At 33.3% G+C, this 6,387-nt stretch overlaps 1 long non-coding RNA gene across 2 annotated transcripts; it reads left to right on the forward strand.

Moving 5' to 3' along the window:
• The first annotated feature begins 1,356 nt into the window (after nt 1–1,356).
• On the forward strand, nt 1,357–3,083 carry LOC109066042. Of its 2 annotated transcripts, XR_006153345.1 has the most exons (5): nt 1,357–1,368; nt 1,568–1,655; nt 2,526–2,578; nt 2,698–2,819; nt 2,966–3,083. It is a non-coding gene; the product is annotated as an uncharacterized LOC109066042 (long non-coding RNA). The 2 variants fall into 2 exon arrangements; XR_006153344.1 differs by lacking the exon at nt 1,357–1,368 and having other exon boundaries at nt 1,528–1,655.
• Nucleotides 3,084–6,387: the final 3,304 nt, after the last annotated feature.

Here is a 6,387-nt window from a genome sequence, read left to right on the forward strand (position 1 = left end):
TTTAGTTACACTGCAACAATACCTCCTGCTGTATTCATCCATCTTTCAAGGCAATATTTTAGATCTGTGTCTGTAGTATAAACACACAGTAATTATTGTTCAATTTTATTTACAGCATATCTGCATGAAAGGTAGCCTACATAGCTGTTTTTTTATTTTTATTTTATGTATATATTTTTTTATCTATCACTCTTGTATCTGCACTTGTTGAATCTTAAGCTGAAGTGGCCAGCAAAGTTTATCTTTGCTTCTGAAAAATAAATATTTCTTAATTGTATCTTTCTGCATTGGTGGCAGGGGACTTGGAAGTTTTAAATTTACCCTGTATTTGATAGGTGTGAGGTGCTAATTTCTTTCCTGTCTGCATGCCATGTAACTGACATCAGAAGCCAGAGTTGATAAGACACCAGCAAAGTAGGTACTGGGAAAAGAGCCCAAGGCCAGCATCTGTAATAGACTTTGGGGCTCATGGGCCCAGGACTCCGTGAAAGTGGGATGAAGATCGCAAGATGGCCATTAATGACTGAAGTCAAAGACTTCTAACATGTCAGGGTAGTGCAAGCTTGTTTTTACTCCATTCAGGCTGTCTGGCTCTCTGGCTGTCTCTGTTCTAAATGCCCTCTGTGTACTGGTATTGTCCATTCTTTATGTAGGCTATGTGAGGGGAGTGGGCCTATGCATGATGTGAACTGGCTGCATTGTACTTTTGCCAAATCATTTCCTCTGACCAAAACACATGATGATATATAGTGGGATGCTGTACAATCATAAACATTCACTGATGAGTTTATCACAAGACTTGGGCATGTGCACCATGCACTTTTGGGACTAAACTACAGATACATCAAATCAATGTTTCTCTGCACCAATTTTTAGGTGAAAAGGTGAAAGGATTTTCATTTATAAAAAAAATAATAATAATCTTTGGGCAAAAAAAAAAAAAAAACTTCGTTAGGTTAGCAAATGCTGTTATGCTATTTTTTCATCTTTTCCTTTAAAGGTTAAGGTACAATATCAAGAGCCAGCCCTGATTGGCTGCTTGATTTTCAAATTAAAAGAACGTCCAGTTGGCGGTCTTTCTTTCGGCGGAGACGAAGTCATAGCACGTAACAGGGCAGTAAAATCAGCAGTGTAATATTTGCAGTGTTAAAAGGTTATTAATTCCCAAAGAGATTGAATTAACAATCCACAGTGTTAAACAGTACTCGTGTTCAGTGTTGTTATATGTTGTTATATGGTGTAATTTCACTTTTACACTAAAAGTGCGAAATAAAAAAACCCGCCGAATTGTCTGGACTCCGCCCTTCAGTGACTGCTGCCCTCGCGAACGCGACAACGCCCATCTTTTCTCGCGAGGCGACCGAGACGGTAAGCTGGACTGCTTTTCTCTTGATAAAAGTACATTGGAAAAACATTTTTTGTTGATAATTTAACTCGAAATATGATTTGGTGGTGAACACATTTAGAAATTACTAACCGCGAGTGTTTTGTCAGGTTCAGTGTTAAGTTCGTTCGTTCGTTAATTTATGCTATAACGTTATATGCTTTACGCTTCTTTTATTTTTAGTTGGTCGTCCTCTCGCCTCTGTTCCCTCCTCGGCCTGGGCTTACTGCGAATCTGGCGCTGAAGACTGAAGCTGCTAACGTTATGTTCGGTAGGTTTTCTACTAAAATGAGAGAATTCATCAAATGGTAAATGCATTTGTTTTTGAAACATTGAGTGCGGCATTTCGCTGTTTCCATGCTTTGAAACGGTAATAGTGTGAGTGTTAAACATTACGCGCTAACATCTTTTTTGTGACGCACAACACCGTGTAGAAGTGTCCGTCCGCCGCTGCAGATTGTGCAGTCTTTCTGCAGACAGAGCTGCTATAACGAGGAACATTTACCAAAAATTTGATTGACGTTATCTAATGCAAAAAGTCTGAAATTAGAGCACGTTTAAAAACTTCTATTCGCTACTGTCTTGCGTTGCTTGTTCTCAGAGCTAAATATCTTGTCTATCGTGTCGTCATATCTGCGTCAAGACACAAACGCGCTTCCGTGAAGTGTTTCTTATGACAAGTAACGTTTCGTTTATGCAAGTATCGTGAAAGTACGCAGCCCCGCACGTCACTTGTAGGAGAAAAACATACTATCCGTCCCGTCAGTTTGTAAACCGTACTCACGAATTCTTAAACCGTTCCCTCGGTTTAACAAAAAGTGTCGGTTTATAAACTGACGGGACGGATTGTATGGTTTTCTCCTACAGGTGACGTGCGTGGCTGCGTATGAATGAGAGTTAAAGGTTGGTGAAACTGTAAATCTTCAGTTGTGTTTCAAAGATAACAAAAGTCTTGGCTGAGTAAACTGATGAACTTTTCATTTTTTAACGAATCCTGTAATAAAAGTATATGGCCATATGTGTCACCCGAGATGCTTGCTAATGTCAGGTTGTGAACAGAGCCACTGTGTGACTACAGAATCAACTTAGAATGGTTCCTGAGAGAGATGTTGTCATTAATTGTTTTTCTTTTTTTTTCAAGAAGCCTAGAAGACCTTCAAGGATCCAGTTGACCTCTGAATCAGCTGTTAAGAAGTATGAAACAGATTGTCTAAGTTTAGGCTATATTTCAGAATAAGAATATCTATATTCACGTTGTATCTATATTCTGTGTTCATGCATTTTTTGCTGAATTTGTCATATCTGTTATTTAGAATGGGACAGTTATATTGCTTCAATTGGTCTCCTACTTCATTTGATTCCACCTTCATTACAAGGCTGCAAGGGATCTGGAAAAATGTCATCCTGTCAAGCTGAAAAACACATCTTCAAAAAGGTACCATTTGGACATTTCTGTCAATACCTATTGTCTGCCTAAAAATATTGCCAAATGGGTTGTATATGAAAAACACATTTAATATTAAAAAAAAAAAAACAGTTGGAGAGCTGACCTTGAGTGTTACTTTTGTCTTTTATCTGCAGGCACTAACAAGAACAGCTTGATTGCAGAGAAGAGACCACACAGCCATACACGCTCACTGATGGGACGATGAGGAACATCATTCATGGATTCTACACAACTCAAATCTACACGTCCATATTTGTTCATGTCTAGGTAAATTTGATGATTTTGTGTTTATTAATTACTTTGTTTCTGTGCAACACTTAATGAATGTGACTGACTAATTAACCTCTACACATCTGGTATATGCTTTAAAGTTGCCACTTTGCCCATTTGTTCAATAAATGTTGAAATGTATACATCTGTCTGAAGACTTTCCTGATTTTATGTCTATCCTTTTACATTAACTTTATTTTTATCATAATTAACATTATTTTTTTTGTTTGCACTGAAAAGAGGACATTATTAATTACGCTTAAAACAACAGCAGAGGTGTTAAATACCCCATAGTGTAAAATTTGAACAGCAATAGCATGTGTAACACACTACACTTGGAGTGTAATTTTTCTAGACATTGTTTAAAATGAAATGTAAAATGAGAAAATGAAAAGGATTTAATTAAATTCTGATTTTAATTCAGTGTGTGTTATATTTTATATATTATATATATATATATATATATATATATATATATATATATATATATATATATATATATATATATAGATTATACCTTTAGAAATAACTGCAAATTACAAGCTAAATACAAAACTTAGTTCTAGAATTTGCATTCAGAGATAGTTTGACAGCAATTCCAACACAGCACATATGAGACCAAATTGAAAAAGCTGAAATGAACCTATGTATACACTGCAGAACAAATATCCCTCTGAAGAGTGTCTGACATGTATGTCTTGGATTGTTAATTTCAATTACTATCAAAAATGCTTTTGGAAAATATACCTCATACATTAATGGAACAGAAGTCTATAGATATATTGGATACATTGTTTTATAGTAAATAAAAAGAAACTATGTAAACTCCATACAGTAATAGGAAAAGTATGTAGATATATCGGATAGCTGCTTTAAATTAAAACAAAGTTTATATAAAGTGAACTATGAATTATTGGGAAAAGTTTGTAGATATATTGGATAGTTGCTTTTTAGTATTATAAAACAAAGTTTATATAAGAGAACTCCATAAATTAATGGGAAAGGTATGTAAATGTATTGGATAATTGCTTTTAATTACTATAAACATTTTTTTTATATAAAGTGAACTCCATTAATTTATGGAAACAGTATGTAGATATATTGGATAGTTGCTTTTAAGTATTATAAAACAATGTTTATATAAAGTAACCCTATACATTAATGGGAGAGAAGAATGTATATAAATTGGATAGTTGCATTTAATTACTATAAAAGTGAGTTTATTTAAAATAAACCCCATACATTAATAGAGAAAGTCTGTAAATATATTGGATAGTTGCTTTTAATTACTATAAAAGTATGGTTTTTCAAAGTAAACCCCATACATTAATGGGGAAAGTATGTAGATATATTGGATAAATGCTTGTAATTACTGTCAAATATTGTTTATATAAAAGTAATGACTATAAAAAAATATGGCTTTGCAAGCTATTATAATGTGATCTTATTTTTTCTACAGTTCAAAAAACTAAATTTAACAGGAATTTAATATTAATATATTTGATAATCCCATAAAATAAAAACCTAAAGCTTTTAAAATACGGTAATGTTATGTAATTTTTGTGTGTTTTACATCTAAAAATCTGTACTTTGACAGGGAATTCTTGTGGATGTAATTGATAATGTTACGAATTTACCAAAGAATACTGTGTAAAAACAGAAGACTTTAATTAATTGTATAATTTTAAGGTATTTCTACAATAATCTCCAGTTTATATGCAGATTTATTCATTTGTTTAACATTCTACAGACATTTTTTAATGAGATTTTCTTTTCATTCTTTAGCAGTGGGAACGGTAAAAATACAGAAAATGTTTACAGTAAATATCTGTATTTAAAAAACAGAATTATTCCGTAGAATAACTTAAGGTTTTTTACTGTAATTTGACGGTAAGTGTTTGGCAACTTTGCTGCCAGACTTTTTACCGTTTTTTTACGATTGTTTTTTTTTACATGCATTTACCTTAAATTTAAGGTTTCACAGTAAAAAAAAACATAGTTGTCTTAATTTTAAATATGTGAATTTTCTTGTCTTTTTACATAGAATTTAATGTAATTTAACATTCAAGCCAATTAAACAAAAGAATAATCCTGTAAAAAAGCCTATAATTTCTCATTATATGAATTTACACATTATTACTTTTATTTTATGGTTAATGTTTTTAATAAAAGTTTTTTTCTGTATTTAAATGACATTTACACGTAATGTTAAAAAAACTGAAAATATCTGTAAAATAATACAGTATATTTCTGTGAAAAAACTTTTTTTTTTTACAGTGTATTATGCATGTTAGAAGCTTGTTCCTAGATGTAATTTGATTTGCTTTTGTGTTTTTTATTACTGTTATTATCTTGTGCCAATGACAAATTTGTTTTTGCATTCTGGTAGATCGAAATTGAATAAACACGCAAAAAAAAAACATGTTTTAAACTCAGGGAGAAATATTAGCACAGCTTGGTGCATTCTGATCAACACATACTCAAGCGCACTTTTATACATGTGAGGCTGGGATATGTCTTGAAAACCCACTGCTGGACAGCTAGAAATCCAGGGTTCCTTGCACTGGTATTATAACAGCTTGAGGCTGTGTATCCATGCACTGGTGGTAATGCTCATTTCAAAACATTCAAACAGTTGCTGGAAATGACCCGGGCACCTTCTGGTAACTCTTCACATGAATGAAAACATCTGTCAGAGCCTTCTTGCTGTGAAGAGACAGAAAATCGCCTGTAGGGTGTTTCTAAAGGCCTTGAGGCTAGATATTTAGACAGCCAGCATCAACATGCTGTTCCACTATGTAGTTTACTTCGAAGGCTTTCAAAAGATCGCTTGAGTAATGAATGCACGGAAATGTTGAACCTGTGGCAGCCCTTGTTTGATATCTTTGAAGACTCTAGTCAATAAATATCTTCCCAAGGGTAAATAATCAGAGATTTTGGAAGATACTCATAAGTTTTCTGAAAACCTAGGAGCTGCCGACCTAGACAGCATCAGAAATGTTCCTGATTTGAAAGCTATTCCAGAAGCTAGACTGATAAATCATATTGCCTTCTAAATTCATATAAGACCAAAGTCTAAAGCAGCATGGCATTTACAATATTACAATTCGAAATAACTGTTTTCTATTTTTATATATTTTAAAATGTTAATTTATTCCTGTGATGTAAAGCATAATTTTCAGCATCATTATTCCAGTCTTCAGTGTCACATGATCCTTCAGAAATCATTCTAATAAGCTTATTCGGTGCTCATATTATTACAACGTTGAAAAACAATCATGGTCTC

This window comes from Cyprinus carpio, chromosome A23, assembly GCF_018340385.1.
Source record: "Cyprinus carpio isolate SPL01 chromosome A23, ASM1834038v1, whole genome shotgun sequence".
NCBI classification, from domain to species: domain Eukaryota; kingdom Metazoa; phylum Chordata; class Actinopteri; order Cypriniformes; family Cyprinidae; genus Cyprinus; species Cyprinus carpio.